Raw genomic sequence first — 16558 nt, forward strand, 5'->3', positions numbered from 1 at the left:
ACTAGATTAATTTAGGATATCTGGGCAGGTTGTGCTCAAGGGTCTGTTTCCGTGCTGTGTGACTCTAATTGTCTTCAGTGAAAGCAGAAGTGTGGCTGTGATAACTGGACTTTCAGAGGATGTTTTGCCCTGACTGGAAGCAGAAGAGTTTGACTGAAGTGTATCGGTATTAATGCCTTGACGTCTCATTTTGCTCCCACCTTCCTGGGGTCGTTAACCATTTTGTGTCTGGTTCTTCCTCAAGAAGCTGAATTGCAGGTTCACCCTGAATTGACACACTTTTTTTTTGCTTCACAAAATCAGACCTGCTCACTCTCAGCAGTATCCCAATGTTGTGAAAGATATTAACTTTCAGGTGGAGGTATCTAAAATTCAGAGAGAAGTCAGTCTTGACGTTTTTGCTTTTCTGCCCCTGTAAGATCCTGAATCAGCACCTGCAGGGGAATTAGTTAGAGCGGAGTGAGAACAGAGGGGAAGGGAGAGTGGGATGGTAGAATTGCTTGTTCTGAATTTCTACCCTGCACTGATAGTGATGACTTTTGTAATCTGTTTTTAACAGTGTATTTGAAGATCTGAAGACTGAAGCTTCAAAATCAACAGAGGAAGGGCTTATGCCCGAAACATTGACTCTCCTGCTCCTCAGATGCTGCCTGACCTGTTGTGCTTTTTCAGCGCCACGTTTTTCGATACTGACTCTCCAGTGTCTGCAGTCCTCACTTTGACGTCAATGTCTGATAGTCACTCAATCCATCGGGACCGCAACGGTTTTCAACTATGATTCTGTGAGAAGGGGCAAAGCGTTTTGGTTCCTGTTTGAGTACGTTTTCAGCATCAGTGGGACTGGATGAGAGACCCTACTGTTACAGCGCACTGAGTGTGGAGCCTGAAACAGTATACGGCCTGGGAAGAGGAATTCACGGTGGGGAGGGGCTCCACACGCATTTGTGTGTAACTGAAGCTTCGGCCATGGAGAAACCCGAGGAATCCAGCCCCGTGGAGAAACGGTGGAAGTGTGGCAACTTCGGGAAAAGCTTCCATGTCCCATATGTCCTGGAGGTGCAGTCACACTGGGGAGAGCCCGTTCCCCTGTCCCGTCTGCGGGAAGGGCTTCAGCACTTCCTCCACCCTGCTAACCCACCAGCGGATCCACACTGGGGAGACGCCCTTCAGCTATTCCTCCACCCTGCTGAGACACCAGCGGGTCCACATGGGGGAAGAGGCCCTTTATGTGTCCTGAGTGCGGGAAGAGATTTACCCAGGCCTCCAACCTGCTGACCCACCAGCAGATCCACACAGGAGAAAGGCCCTTCAGCTGCCCCCTGTACGGGAAGGGCTTCACCAGCTCTACCAATCTCCGGAGGCACCAGTGAGTTCATGTACCATCGCAGCGGGATTGAAGGCGCGATGGCTGAGTGGCAGTATCAAGTGGACTATCAACCCAGTTCCGGGGGCTCCCAGGTTTGAATCCCAGTGCTGATGGTCCGATACAGGGTATGGGTTGAAATTGCTGAGTGAGGCAACACTTCCTCCGGATTAAGGCTGTACCAAGGATCCAATTACAAAGAGACAACTTGGTGGTGACCAATAGTAAAGAAGTGAGGTGAGTTGGGGGGTGGTGGGGTAGCGTCTGCGCTTTGACCTTGAGCTGTTTAAAAAGCTGCTCCTTTTTCTCTGCCTTTTTGCTGAGGGGGTTTGAAGCTGGTAACAAAGTTGGATCTCAATAAAAGTTACCTGAATTTACCCCCTGGCTCAGACTCTCATTGAAAGCTTTGAGCTCCAACAGGTTTTTGTTTTAAAGCTGCTCATTTCTTTCAGCCTCCTGCACTAAGTTTCCAATGTCGCGTATCAGATGGAGCAGTGAATGAGCAGCCAGTTTCATTAGAAATTGTCAATTTTTCAGGAGTGCAGAGTGTGTCATTTCATCAGCATTGTAAAGTTTCCTGGCAGCATCGGGAGGTGTGGGCTGTGTTCACCAGAAACGATGTGGAGGAGCTGATGGTGAACTCGCCTGGATGGAAGTTAAAAATCACACAACACCAGGTTATAGTCCAACAGGTTTATTTGGAAGTATGAACTTTTGGAGTGCTGCTCCTTCAGCGGGTAACTGTGGAGCAGGATCATAAGACACAGATTTTATAGCAAAAGATCACAGTGTCATGCAACTGATAGGATATATTGAATGAACCAAGATTGTTGTTAAGTCTTTCACCTTTTAGAATGCGTTGCAGGTTTCAGTTCATTAATCTGTAAATCCCAGAACATCTTTTGATTCACGTTCTCAAGATGACTTAAGTTTTTTTTTTAAAATAGTGACAACTCAGCCGAGACATTAAAGGTGTGAGGTTCGAGTCTGTCAATGTCTCAATTTTGAATGAGACTGGTTCTATTTCCAAAGTAGGAATTTCTAAAATATTACATGGATTGACTGCCTGCAGACTGTGCACTTTTCGAGCAAAATTGAATGTATCTGCAAACATAATTCTGCCAATACAAATTTGCCCAAAAAGTGATATGTGAGTGTGTGCATGTGAGTTTATGCATGAGTGCACATAAGAGTGTGATGGACTATATGCCTGTGAGTGTGTTGGGGGTGTATGTGTGCATGTCTGAGAGAGCACGTGTGTATGAGTGAGGTATGAATAAAAGTAAGGGCTTGCGTTTTGCTAAAGCAAGGACAGTCAGGACTTGTACAGTTAATGGTAGGGCCCTGTGTCATGCTGTAAAAGAGAGACATGGCGGAGTTCAGGTACACACTTCTTTGAAAGTTGCATCGCTGCTAGACAGGGTGGTCAAGGCGGCATTTAGCATACTTGCCTTCATTGTTCCCCCCACTGAGTATAGGTGTTGGGACATCATGTTGAGGTTGTACAGGATGTTGGTGAGGCCACTTTCAGAGTACTGAGTATGGTTCTCGTGTTCCTGTAATAGAAAGAATACTATTAGAGAGGGTTTGGTAAAGATTCGCCAGGATTGGAAGGGTTTGAGTTATAAGGAGAGGCTGGGACTTTATTCACTGGAGCACAGGGGGTTGGGAGTTGACATCATTGAGATTGATAAAATCATGAGGACTGGAGGTAAGGTGAACACCAAAGGGCTCTTCCTTCGCGTAGGGGAGCTCAAGACTAGGGGGCATATTTCTTTAAAGTGAGAGGAGAGAGATTTAAAAGGAACCTGAGGGACAACTTTTTGATAGAGGGTGGTTTACACGCGGAATGAACTTGCTGAGGATGTGGTCAATGCAGGTACGTTTACAAAGTCTAAACGACATTTGGATGGGTACATGAATAGAAAGGTTTAGAGGGATATGGGCCAAACGCAGGCAAGTGGGACCAGTTTAGTTTGGGAACCCTGGTCGCCATGGATGAGTTGGACCTAAAGGTCTATTTCTGTGCTGTCTATCTCTCTGAACCAGAAGTGATCTTATTGAAACCAGTAGAATTCTGAAAGGGGCTTGACAGGATAAATGCAGATAAAATGCTCCTTTGTGGTGGGAGTCATAGAATCCCAACAATGTGGAAACAGGCCATTCAGCCCATCTATTCCACACTGGCCCTCTGAAGAGCATCCAACACATACCAACCTCCTTACTCCATATTTCCCATGGCCAATCCACCCTAAGTTTCACATCCCTGGTCACTAAGGGTAATTTAGCACAGCCTATCCACCCTAACCTCTACAGACTAATCTATAAATTACCTTCTCAAAAATGTAATTTAAAAGTAGAGTTTTTCTCTAAGAAAAATGTTAGTCTGACTCAACATTCGGGCGCAGACAGGATTCACACCTATTGTTAGAAAAGCTCTGCATTTGAATGACATTCTTGAGAAGGTAACAAAAAACAAGTTCTGGGATTGACAAATCAAAGAGCAGAAACCTATTCTAAAAGATGAAGGATTTAATCTAAAATTGTTTGATGTGTCACACTTCCATGACACTAGACTCCTTTGGATATAAATTGTGATCATGATCTCATTCTCCACAACCACCTGATGAAGGAGCGGCGCTCCGAAAGCTAGTGCTTCCAAACAAACCTGTTGGATTATAACCTGGTGTTGTGTGATTTTTAACTTTGTCCGTGGGAAACACATGAGTTGTGGGACTGGTAACAGTTCTTATTTTGTGATTTATTCCAAGTGAAATTTCTCCTCTTGTATGCACAGGTGAACAGTTTAGCTTTTGTGCTTTGTGTGAGATCAGGCGAGCAGCTTTTAAATCCTTATGTTAAGCAACAGAAGTAAACTGTTGATCAGCAATTGTATTCCGAGAGTGGTACTTCCAGCTCTGGTAATCCTGTTGCATCAACAGAGAGAGGGTGAGGATGTCACATCTAAAGAGCAGACAGAAAAGTTATTTCACTTGTTGAGTCGGTTCCTCACTCAGATGAGACTGGATAGTGCTTTTAATGGATCATAATTAAATGCTTCAATGGAACACCTTAAATTCAAAGAATTTTGAAAGGGCAAACAAACAGTAACTTTGAATAGAGATGTTCTTCCATTTCTAACCTTGGTTGACCCATATGAAGCATTTTTACTGATAGCTCCATAATCATGTTCCTGCTGGATTTTTTTCAGGGCAAACAATTTCTGGTGGGAGAAATTTTGCATCCTGGGAAGGCGGGTAAATTAGAAAAAAAGCTGTTAAAAGCATTTGAACTGTGGGCCCACGAGTTCTTGTGGGAGCAGTGCATTTGCCAAAAACTTTTCTGAGGAATTCTGTTTAACTGTTGGACCGAAAATAGTTTCCCCACTGAATGTTAAACAGGTATTGAGAACGTTGCGCATTATAGAGTGTGTTCCTGAGGACCGGAGGAGGATTGAATTTGCCAACGTGAACCACACTTTGCAGAGAGACGATATTTCTCCAGATGGAATAGGTTGATGGAAGTCAACAATTGTCAGATTATTTCATGAAAATAACAGCTGGTATGGGGATCCCAGAAGAGGGGCGTCTGTAATGAGCACACAGAAACAAACCCTGCAGTCCAGGCTAACCAGATATCCTAAATTAATCCAGTGACCCATTTGTCAGCATTTGGCCCATATCCCTCTGAATTCTTCCTATTCATGTCCCCATCCAGATGCATTTTTTTCCTTCGGAGAATACTTGGGTGAAAGCCAAGATATGCAATATCTCAATGTATAATAATGAAGCAGCTCATTTATTCTGAAATTATTTCAATTAGTTGGTCAATTGCCAAATAATAGCTGCATAACTGTTGTCAATATTGATACCCAGGAAAGCTATTTGAACTGTGGGCCCACGAGTATATTTGAGTATATTTCCTTTGTAAAGATCTTATCCAAATTATAAAATGAATGTATTTTCATATGAAATAAAACTTGCAGTGTTTTATTAAATGGTTGAAAGTAACTTTGCACTTAATTGCTCCGTTTGGGATTAAACATTATGACTTAGATAAAAGTGATCTTTCATAATTTATGGTGAGTCTATTAACAAGCAAATGTTGCCATTTGCTCTCAAGTTAGCTCAGATTCAATTTGAAATTCTTGAATGAGTTGAATAAGGGGTAAAAAGTAAATATTTATTGCACTTTTCTGAAATTCTCTGCACTGCCATTGTATTTGGTTAAACAAAATATGTATCTCTTTTCGTAACTTTGATATCACCACAAATCCTAGGAACCCCACCCAGGACAAACATATAAATAGAAAGTAGGAGACAACAGCTTCGCTTCACTTGGAGGTCACCATTGATGTTACCTAGCCAGGTGATGAAACGTCTGGATATCAAACCTACTCTCAGCAAGCAAACCTATACCCTAAACATTCTACTTTGCTGAAAGACTGCACAATCTGCAGGGAGTCATTAGATGTAATATATTGTAAATTCCACTTTGAAAATAGATAATAGGTCACTACTTTTTGGATGTGAGCATAAGTGGTATAGTAAGCAAGTTTGCTGATGACACCAAAATTGGAGGTGTAGTGGACAGCGAAGGAGGTTACCTTCGATTACAATGGGATCTTGATCAGATGGGCAAATGGAATTTAATTTAGATAAATGTGAGGTGCTGCATTTTGGGAAAGCAAATGTTAGCAGTACTTGTACACTTAATGGTAAGGTCCTAGGGGGTGTTGCTGAACAAAGAGACCTTGGAGTGCAAGTTCATAGCTCCTTGAAAGTGGAGTTGCAGGTTGATAGAATAGTGAAGATGGTGTTTTGTATGCTTTCCTTTATTGGTCAGAATATTGAATACAGGAGTTGGGAGGTCATGTTACTGCTGTACAGTTGGAATATTGCATGCAATTCTGGTTTCCTTCCTATCAGAAAGATGTTGCGAAACTCAAGGGTTCAGAAAAGATTTACAAGGATGTTGCCAAGACTGGAAGATTTGAGCTATAGGGAGAGTCAGAACAGGCTGGGGCTGTTTTCCCTGGAGCGTCAGAGGCTGAGGGGTGACCTTATAGAGGTTTATAAAACCATGAGGGGCATGGATAGGATAGATAGAAAAAGTCTTTTCCCTGGGGTGGGAGAGTTCAGAACTAGAGGGCATAGGTTTACAGTGAGAGGGGAAAGATATGAAAGAGACCTAAGGGGCAACCTTTTCATTTAGAGGGTGGTACGTGTATGGAATGAGCTGCCAGAGGAAGTGGTGGAGGCTGGTACAATTACAACATTTAAAAGGCAACTGGAGGGATATGGACCCCATGCTGGCAGATGGGACGAGATTGGGTTGGGATATCGTGCACAGGGATGTGCAGGTTAGGTGCATTAGTCAGGGGTAAATGTTGAGCAATAGGGGTAAGGGAGTTGTGTGGGTGGGTAGTCTTTGGGCTGAGTGGCCTGCTCCCACACGGTGGGGAGTCTCTGAAGGGGAAGGAATTTTTGTAAATTGTGCAAGGCAATGCAGGCATAGTGCGGGGGCCTGCTGTTGGCCTTGCTCCGCCCCTTGCTCCTCCCCCTGTTGTTGAGCTGTCTAACAAACAGCTACACTTTCTCTGCCTTTTTGCTGGGGGCATCTGAAGCTGTAACAATGTTGGGGCACAATAAAGGTTACCTGAACGTTCTGCCAGACTCAGGCTCTCATTGAAAGCTTAGAGCTCCAAGCGGTTTTTGTTTTAAAGCTGGTCATTTCTTACAGCCTCCTGCACTAAGTTTCCAATGTTGTGTATCAGATGGAGCAGTGAATGAGTAGCTGGTTTCGTTAGAAGTTATAAATTTTTCAGGAGTGCAGGCACTGCATTGTTTCAGCGGCAGTTTACTGGCAGCACTGGGAAGTATGGGCTGTGTTCATTAGAAAGGAAGTGGAGGTGGTGCTGTTGGACTAGGTGGGACAAGGTTTAAAAATCACAACACCGGGTTATAGTCCAACAGGTTTATTTGGAAGCACTAGCTTTCGGACCGCTGCTCCTTCATTGGGTAGCTGTGGAGCAGGATCATAAGACACAGAGTTAAGAGCAAAAGATCAGTGTCATTCAACTGACATGGTATATTGACAAATGTAGATTGCTGTTAAGTCTTTCATCCTTTAGAATGGGTTGTTGGTTTATTTCATTAATGTGTACATCACAGTACTATTATTAAGTCATATTCTCAAGATCACTTAAGGTTTTTAAAACAGGTGACAGCTCAGCCCAGACAATGCATGAAATGTGTGACAGTATCACAATCTTAAATCGAACTGGTTCTATTTTCAAAGTAGGAATTTATAAAATATTACATGGATTGACTACCTGCATGTTGTGCGCTTTTTGTGCAAAATTGAATATATCTGTAAATATAATTCTGCAAATGCACCCCATCGTTGTGTGTGTGTGTGTGTGTGTGCGCGCACGCGAGAGAGAGAATATGTGTGCACATGCTTTGTAAAGGGAGTGTGATGGAGGAGAAGCCTGTGAGAGGGTGTGTGTACATCTGAGAGAAATTGTGCCATTTGGATACTTTAAATCCATCAGGAACAGCATCTTCATTGAGCATACTGTGCATGTCAGGTGAGGTGCCAGAAGACTGGAGGTTGGCTAACGTGGTGCCACTGTTTAAGAAGGGTGGTAAGGACAAGCCAGGGAACTACAGACCAGTGAGCCTAACGTCAGTGGTGGGCACATTGTTGGAGGGAATCCTGAGGGAGAGGATGTACATGTATTTGGAAAGGCAAGGACTGATTACGGATAGTCAACATGGGTTTGTGTGTGGTAAATCATGTCTCTCAAACTTGATTGAGTTTTTTGAGGAAGTAACAAAGAGGATTCAGGAAGGCAGAGCAGTAATGTGATCTATATGGACATCAGTATGGCGTTTCACAAGGTTCCCCATGGGAGACTGATTAGCAAGGTTAGATCTCACGGAATACAGAGAGAACTAGCCATTTGGATACAGAACTGGTTCAAAGGTAGAAGACAGAGGGTAGTGGTGGACGGTTGTTTTTCAGACTGGAGGCCTGTGACCAGTGAAGTGCCACAAGGATCGGTGCTGGATCCACTACTTTTTGTCATTTACATAAATGATTTGGATGCGAGCATAGTTAGAGGGAGAGGCTGAACAGGCTGGGGCTCTTTTCCCTAGAGTGTCAGAGGCTGAGAGGTGACCTTATAAAGGTTTACAAAATTATGAGGGGCATGGACAAGATAAATAGACAAAGTTTTTTCCCTTGGGTTGGGGAGTCCAGAACTAGAGGGCATAGGTTTAGGGTGAGAGGGGAAAGATATAAAAGAGACCTACGGGGCAATGTTTTCACACAGAGCGTGGTACGTGTATGCAATGAGCTGCCAGAGGAAGTGGTGGAGGCTGGTACGAATGCAACATTTAAGAAGCATTTGAATGGGTATATGAATAGGAAAGGTTTGGAGGGATGTGGGGCAGGTGTTGAGGGGCGGGATTAGATTCGGTTGGGATATCTGGTCGGCATTGACTGGTTGGACCGAAGGGTCTGCTTCCATGCTGTACACTTCTGACTCTATGCTGGTTCAGCAAAAGCCGCGCATGCTCTGTCTGCAGAAAGTGCAAACCCTTCTTCAAATGGACCAATGAGAAGCCAGACAAGGAGCCTGGTCCTCCTGCCAATCAGAGCTCCCCAATTGTCTGAATGTGGAAGATGGACCATCAGGTTCTGAAGCTGCTGCTCCTCTCCAAATGAAGATCGAGCTTCACCTCAGACTGCAACTTCCTTCCTCTATCCGCCATCTGAGAGTACGGCACTGTCTTTACCATTTCATTTATTCATTCTGGGGTTAATTTGTTGACTTGCAGCAACTGAAAAGAAAACGAGTGAATCAAGGGAGGGGACAGAATCGGGAAACGTTGGTCCAGGTCTGTGTCTCAACTGGCAAACACATGGCAAATGCAATCCCACAGTGTGAAGTTATAACCTCTGTTATGAAAAAATAACTGCCGAAAGGAGGTGCCTTGTTTAAATGGTGATATATTGGGATGTGGAGAAAGTGAGGACTGCAGATCCTGGAGATCAGAGTCGAAAAGTGTGGTACTGGAAAAGCACAGGAGGTCAGACAGCATCCGAGGAGCAGGAGAATCGACATTCCTCAGCAATGATGTGTGGATGTAAAAAGTGGTATCAGCATCCTTCCACACCAGTCACCGCCAGTTGTCAGACGGATGCAGCAAGCAATCAGCAAGGCAAGAGGTGTATTAGTGAGAGGAATTGAGTTCAGAAGTAGGGATGTCTTCTTGCAATTAGGGGGTCATTGAATATATTCAAGGCCAAGTTCATTTGATTTTAGAACAACCATGAAGTGGATGTTTCTGGGGGAAGGCAAGTAAAATGATTTTAAGACCAGTACAGAGCAGTTAGTCATACAGCACAGAACACACCCTTCAACCCAACTAGGCCATGCTGACTATATTCACAAACTAAACTAGTCCCACCTGCCTGTGTTTGGCCCATATTCCTCTGAACCTTTCCTATTCATGTACTTATCCAAATGTCTTTTAAACGTTGTTACTCAACCTGCATCCACCATTTCCTCTGGACATTCATTCCACACAAACCACTGTTTTAAAAAAAAAGGTGCTCCTCATGTGTTTTTAAATCTTTCTCCTCTCACCTTAATTTGCAGCCTAATCTTCAAACGACACATGCCATTCACCTTATCTATGCCCCTTGTGGTTTTGTAAACCTCGAAAAGAGAACAAAGAACCCTACAGCACAGGAACAGGCCCTTCAGCCCTCCAAGGCTATGCTGATCGAGATACTCTATCTAAACCTGCCGCCTATTTTCTAAGGATCTGTATCCCTCTGCTCCTTGCCCATTCATGTATCTGTCTAGATACATCTTAAATGACGCTATCGATCCCACCCCTACTGCCTCCGCTGGCGATGCATTCGAGGCGCCTACCACCCTCTGTGTGAAGAACTTTCCATGTATATCTCCCTCAAACCTTTACCCCCTCACTTTGAACTCGTAACCCTGAGTAATTAAGTCTTCCCCTCTGTGAAAATAATTCTTCCTATCCACCCGTTTACACCCCTCATGGTTTTTCGGCCTCAATCAGGACCCCCCCCCAACCTCCTTATTTCCAAAGAAAATAATCCTAATCTACTCAACCTCAACTCATAGCTAGCGCTCTCCATAACAGGCAACATCCTGGTGAACCTCCTCTGCACTCTCTCCAAAAGTATCCACATCCTTTTGGAAATCTGGCGACTGGAATTGTACTCAGTATTCCAAATGCGGCCGAACCAAAATCTTATATAACTTTAACATGACCTGCCAGCTCTGTTACTCAATCTGTCTGATGATGGAACGCGTGTTGTATGCTGCCTTGACCACTCTACTGACATGCGTTGCCATCTTCAGAGAACAGTAGACCTGAACACCCAGACCTCTGTACATCAATTTCCCCCAGGACCTTTCCATTTACTGTATAGTTTGCTCTTGAATTGCATCTTCCAAAATGCACCAACTCGCATTTGTTTGGATTGAACTCCATCTGCCATTTCTCTTCCCAACTCTCCAATCTATATTCTGCTGTATCTTCTGACAGTCCCCTTCACTATTTGATATTCTATCAATCTGAATGTCATCTGCAAACTTGCTAATGAGGCACCCAATACCTTCATCTTTCAACCTCCTGTGCTCCAATGAAAAATGTCACAGCCTACCCACCAATAGGTGAGACTTCTGTCTGGGTTCCAATGTCGAGTCAGCCTGACATTTTTGATAGAAAAGCTCTGCATTTAAATTACGTTCTTGAGAAAGTTACTGAAAACAGGTTCTGGGATTAACATACCAAAGAACAGAACTCCATTCTAAAAGATGGAAGATTTAATCTAAATTGTTTAATGTATCACATCTCCATGAACTGGACTCCGTTGGCTATAAATGGTCTAACCATGATCTTATTCTCCACAACCACCTGAAGCAGCAGCAGCACTTCAGAGCGCCAGAGATCCGGGTTCAATTCCCACCTCGGGCAACTGTCAGTGTGGAGTTTGCACATTCTCCTCGTGTCTGCGTGGGTTTCCTCCCACAGTCCAAAGATGTGCAGGTTAGGTGAAGTGGCCACGCTAATTTGCCTGTCGAGTTAGGTGAAGGGGTAAATGTTGGGGAATGGGTCTGGGTGAGTTGCTCTTCAAAGGGTCGGTTTGGGCTGAATGGTCTGTTTCCACACTAAGTAATAAAATCTAAAATAAATCTAATCACTCCGAAAGCTAGGGCTTCCAAACAAACCACGTGATGGCAGCAGCGGGAGATGTGGACTATATTCACTAAAAACAGTTAAGCAGTTAGATAACACGTTCGAGTGGGAAGTGTATATAACATGATCTCACAACTCCTATACTCAATGCTATGAGCAATGAAGGAAAGCAAACCAAACACTGCCTTCACTACTCTGTCCACCTGAGACTCCAGCACTCCAAGGTCTCTTTATTCTGCAACATTCCCTTAACTATGTCAGTCCTGCCTGGATTGCTTGACCAAAATGCAAACCTCTGATTTCTCTAAATTAAACTCCAACTGACACTCCTCGGCTCTTCAGCCGATCCCATAAATTCTAATTTATAGTGAACTCTTTCCTCTCTTATTCCCTGGAAGCTGAAAATCTCCATCCCACACTCACTCCCTCCATTTTCACTTTGCTTATAGCGGAAGAATGTAACTGAGAAACTTATCAGCCATGATTGAATGGAATGAGCAGACCTGGTGGCCTAATTTCTGCTCCTATGTCTTGTGGTCTCTTGCTGTCATGGAGACCGAGAGAGAGAATTGGGACCAGCATTGAACCGATCATGACTGGATATGGATCTACCTGCATCTAGGTGGATGGGCTGAGACTTTTTCACTGGCGCATAGGAGGTGGAGAGGTGACGTTATCAAGGTTTACAAAATCATGAGGGGAGAGATGAGGTGAATGACGGGTGTCCTTCCCCTTGGGTTGGGGTTTCAAGATTAGGGAGTAAATTTTGATGGTGACAGGAGAAAGAGATTTTAAAAAGACTTGAAGGCCACAAATTATTTTTATACAGAGTGGTTCACATGCAGACTAAATGTCTAGAGGAAATGGTGGATGCAGGTACAGTAACAACATTTAAAAGATATTTGGATAAGTTCATGAATAGGAAAGGTTTGGAGGGATATGGGCCAAAATACTGGCAGGTGGGACTGGTTTAGTTTGAGAACATAGTCAGCATGGACTAGTTGGACTTAAGGGTCTGTTTCTGTGCTGTATGGCTCTGTAACTCGGTTCTATAGTAGTCTTAAAACCATTTTCTTGCCTTCCCCATAAACATTCACATAAAAATCAGATGAACTCAGCCTTGAATATATTCAATGACCCCCTAACTGCAGGAAGACATCCCCACTTCTGAACTTAATTCCTCTTGCTAATACACCACTTGCCTTGCTCATTGCCTGCTGCACCTGTCTGACAACTGGCACAGAAGGACACTGATGCCCCTCTGAACATCCACGCATCATTCCTGATGAAGGGCTCATGCCCAAAACTTCGACTGTCCAACTGCTCGGATACTACTTGACCTGCTGTGCTTTGCCAATTGTGGTCTTCTCTACATCGGGGAAACCGAGTGTAAACTCGGGGAACGGTTTGCTGAGCATCACAGCCGGATCCACAGAGGCTGAGCGGACATCCCAGTCTCCACCCATTTTAATGCCCCTTCCCACTCCCCTTCTGACATGACTATCTTTGGCTTCCTCCATTACCACAACAAACCAAACCACAAATTGGAGGAACAAAACCTCATCTTCTGTCTGAGCAGTCAACAGCCCGGAGGACTCAACACTGAGTTCTCCAATTTCAAATAATCTCCCAACTCACTTCCCAGCCCCTTCACTCTTCCCTGCCAACTAGATTCCTTCCTCCCATTCACCAACCAGGTCGTACCAGGTTATGGGGATAAGGCAGGAACACGATACTGATTGAGGATGATCAGCCATTATCACAATGAATGGTGGTGCTGGCTCGAAGGGCAGAATAGCCTACTCCTGCACCTATTGTCTATTGTACCCTCTACCTGTCTCCACCTATCCCCACTTCAATACCATGCCCCCAGCACACCCTTGTTCCACAGCTCTCCCTATACCCACCCACAGTCCTGAACAAGAGTTACACCAGATACATCGACTTCTCCACCTCCTAATACTGCCTGGCTTGCTGCATTCTTTCAGTCTCCTGCCTGTCTATTTTGCCAATTGAAAACAAAGGCCTGGACTAACTTTTCCAGAGTCTGTCCCCTCGCTGGATTCACTCCCATTCCTTTCAATTGCTCCAAGTCAACAACTGAACCTCAGAATGAAGTGTAAATGGAAATGGGGGTGAGAAAAGAGAGTGCTGTACTCTCAGATGTTGGACAGAGGAAAGAAGTTGCAGTCTGAGGTGAAGCTCAATCTTCATTCAGAGAGAGGAAGAGCAGGAGCTTCAGAACCTCATGGTCCATCTTCCACATTCACCAATAGGGGAGGTCCGAATGGCAGGAGGACAATTCTCCCTCCGGTCCTCCAGTGCTCCTTATTTGTCCAGCAAACGTAGGTCTCGCCCCTTTTATGTCGACAGTGAGGAACACGCCCAATGTTTTGGTGACACCGGCAAACATGTGCTGCTTGTTGACACTGAGGAGTGTACACAATATGCACTGTAGCAATGCTGGTGTTATTGACAGATTTTAAGTGTCCAAATTCCTATGGGAGAACAAAAAGGGTAGAGCCATATTATTTTTCCATGTGGCTCAATATTTGATTGCTTTTACATTTGTCTGGCTGCTCAATGTTTTTATGTCTTTTCCTCAATCTGCTCTGTAGCAATGCTGGTGTTATTGACAGATTTTAAGTTTCCAAATGCCTATCGGCTAACAAAAAGGGTACAAACATAATTTTTTTCTCCTCCATGTGGCTCGATATTTGATTGCTTTTGCATTTGTGTGGCTGCTCAATGTTTAAGTCTTTTCCTCAGTGTTGGGGTGAGATTCACAACTAGAAGGCATAGGTTTAGGGTGAGACCACAAAGATATCTGAGGGGCAATGTTTCCATAAGGAGGGTGGTGCGTGTATGGAATGAGCTGCCAGAGGAAGTATTGGAAGCTGGTATTTAAAAGGTATCTGGCTGGGTATATGAATAGGAAGGGTTTAAAGGGATATGAGCCAAGTGCTGGCAAAGGGCACTAGATTAATTTAGGATATATGGTAGACCTGGACAGGTTGGACCGAATGGGTCTGTTTCCGTGCTGTTCATCTTTATGACTCTAAATAATAAAAAGTCTACTTTTCCAAATAACAAACTATATCCATGTTAACAAGGCTTAGTGCACCACATACTTTATTAACCATTCTCAACAGGTCCTGCCCCTTCAATGACTGAGGAACATATACATGCTGGGGCATAATCTCCTTCACTAGTATCTCCACACTACCCTCAGCAATTGCACAAGTAACAGCAAAGAGTAAACAGCACAAGGATTAAACAAACAGTGAGGGGGTAAACAGCACAAGCCCCAATAAAAGCAGATGTAAAGTGAGTGTAAAATGTCACTATGACAGGACAGGCCCCACATTCCTTCCCCTCCGTCCCCCCCAACCTGCCTCACCTTTCACCTCCCGGGCCCAGTACCTTCCAGGTGGCCCCAGAGTTGACACAGGGGCCGCCCCACGACCAGTAGAACTCCACCACCCAGGCGGCCGACGGGTTCCCAAACAGGCCCTTAACCCCATCCGCCTCCAGAATGGTCACCGGCTCCTGCCTGCTGTACAGCCGGGCGGTGTGGCCGTGACACAGCAGCTGCACCAGGAAGGCGGCGGTGCCCAGTGACGGGTGTCTGCCCCGGGGCCGCACGGCGCCATTTTCCTAACGGCCGCCCCTTCCCCGCTCGAGCGACTTCTCCTCCCAACCGCCTTCACCCCCGCGTGACGTCAGCTCAGGGGGATGGGCGGGGCCGGGGGAGCCTCACCGTCACCAAGTAACAGCCACCTCGCGCTACAACTGCTCATTCACAAAAACAAACTCTCCTGTCTCGCTCTGCAGCTGCAGGGGGGACACTGCCACGTTCCGAGGAGCCCTGTCTACATTGGGAAAGCTCACGGCTCAATTTAAACAGATATTCCGACATATAACGGAACGGCGTCATAGCTAAAGGGGGCAACCTGTATTTTAAAGTGACGTGGACATTTTAACGGCCTATTTTTGCAAATAAACAGATTTAAATAGACAAGATTATATTTCAAAAGGGATGTGGGCACATTCAAAGGGATATCTTAATATGTAAAGTGACGCAGTTATATCTAAGTGAATCTACATTTCGAAGAAACGTTGCCCTACTTTTAAGCAGAAGTACCCCTTTAAGAGACATACTGATATCTAAAGGGGTAAATATACATTATCGAGGAGCACGATTGCGCTGAGAGGAACATAACACATTTAAAGGGTGAGCTACATGTAAAGGGGCATTTTTATATTTAAAAAGATACATTGAAATCTGAAGAGATTTGTTCATAAGTAGAAGTACATGGTAACATTAAGGAAGCATGACCGTATTGGAAATAGTGCAGCCATTTTTAAAAAGGGGGCTGTAGTGGCCGTGAGATGGTTTAATTTTTAAGAAAATAAGCAAGTTATTACGATTTGGAATGGTCTTGAATGGGTGATGGAACCAGTAACCATGGAGAAAGTTAAAATTCACACAACACCAGGTTATAATCCAACAGGTTTATTTGGAAGCACTAGCTTTCGAAGCGCCGCTCCTTCATCTGGTGGTTGTGGAGAATGAGATCACGATCACGGAGTTTATAGCCAATGGAGTCCAGTGGCATGGAGATGTGATACATCCAAACAATTTTAGATTAAATCTTTCACCTTTTGAATGGGTTTCGAAAGGTATGTTAATCCCAGAATTTGATTTTAATTACCTTCTCACGAATATCATTCAAATGCAGAGCTTTTCTAACAATAGGTGTGAATCCTGTCTGCGTCCGAATGTTGAGTCAGACTGAGATTTTTCTTAGAGAAAAATTTTGCATTTAGACTTCATTTTTGAGGAAGTAATTTACAGATTAGGGTGTAGAGGTTAGGGTGGATTGGCTGTGCTGAATTACCCATAGCGACCAGGGATGTGCAATTTAGGATAGATTGTCCA

The 16558-nt window shown here is 44.4% G+C and overlaps 1 long non-coding RNA gene across 1 annotated transcript; it reads right to left on the minus strand.

The window, feature by feature from the left end:
* Nucleotides 1–2041: 2041 nt before the first annotated feature.
* On the minus strand, nt 2042–15483 carry LOC140460566 (uncharacterized). The gene is made up of 2 exons (XR_011954196.1): nt 15017–15483; nt 2042–2919 (listed from the first exon to the last, which is right to left on the minus strand). It is a non-coding gene; the product is annotated as an uncharacterized lncRNA (long non-coding RNA).
* Between the last annotated feature and the right edge of the window lie 1075 nt (nt 15484–16558).

This window comes from Chiloscyllium punctatum, chromosome 36, assembly GCF_047496795.1.
Source record: "Chiloscyllium punctatum isolate Juve2018m chromosome 36, sChiPun1.3, whole genome shotgun sequence".
Taxonomy (NCBI): Eukaryota; Metazoa; Chordata; class Chondrichthyes; order Orectolobiformes; family Hemiscylliidae; genus Chiloscyllium; species Chiloscyllium punctatum.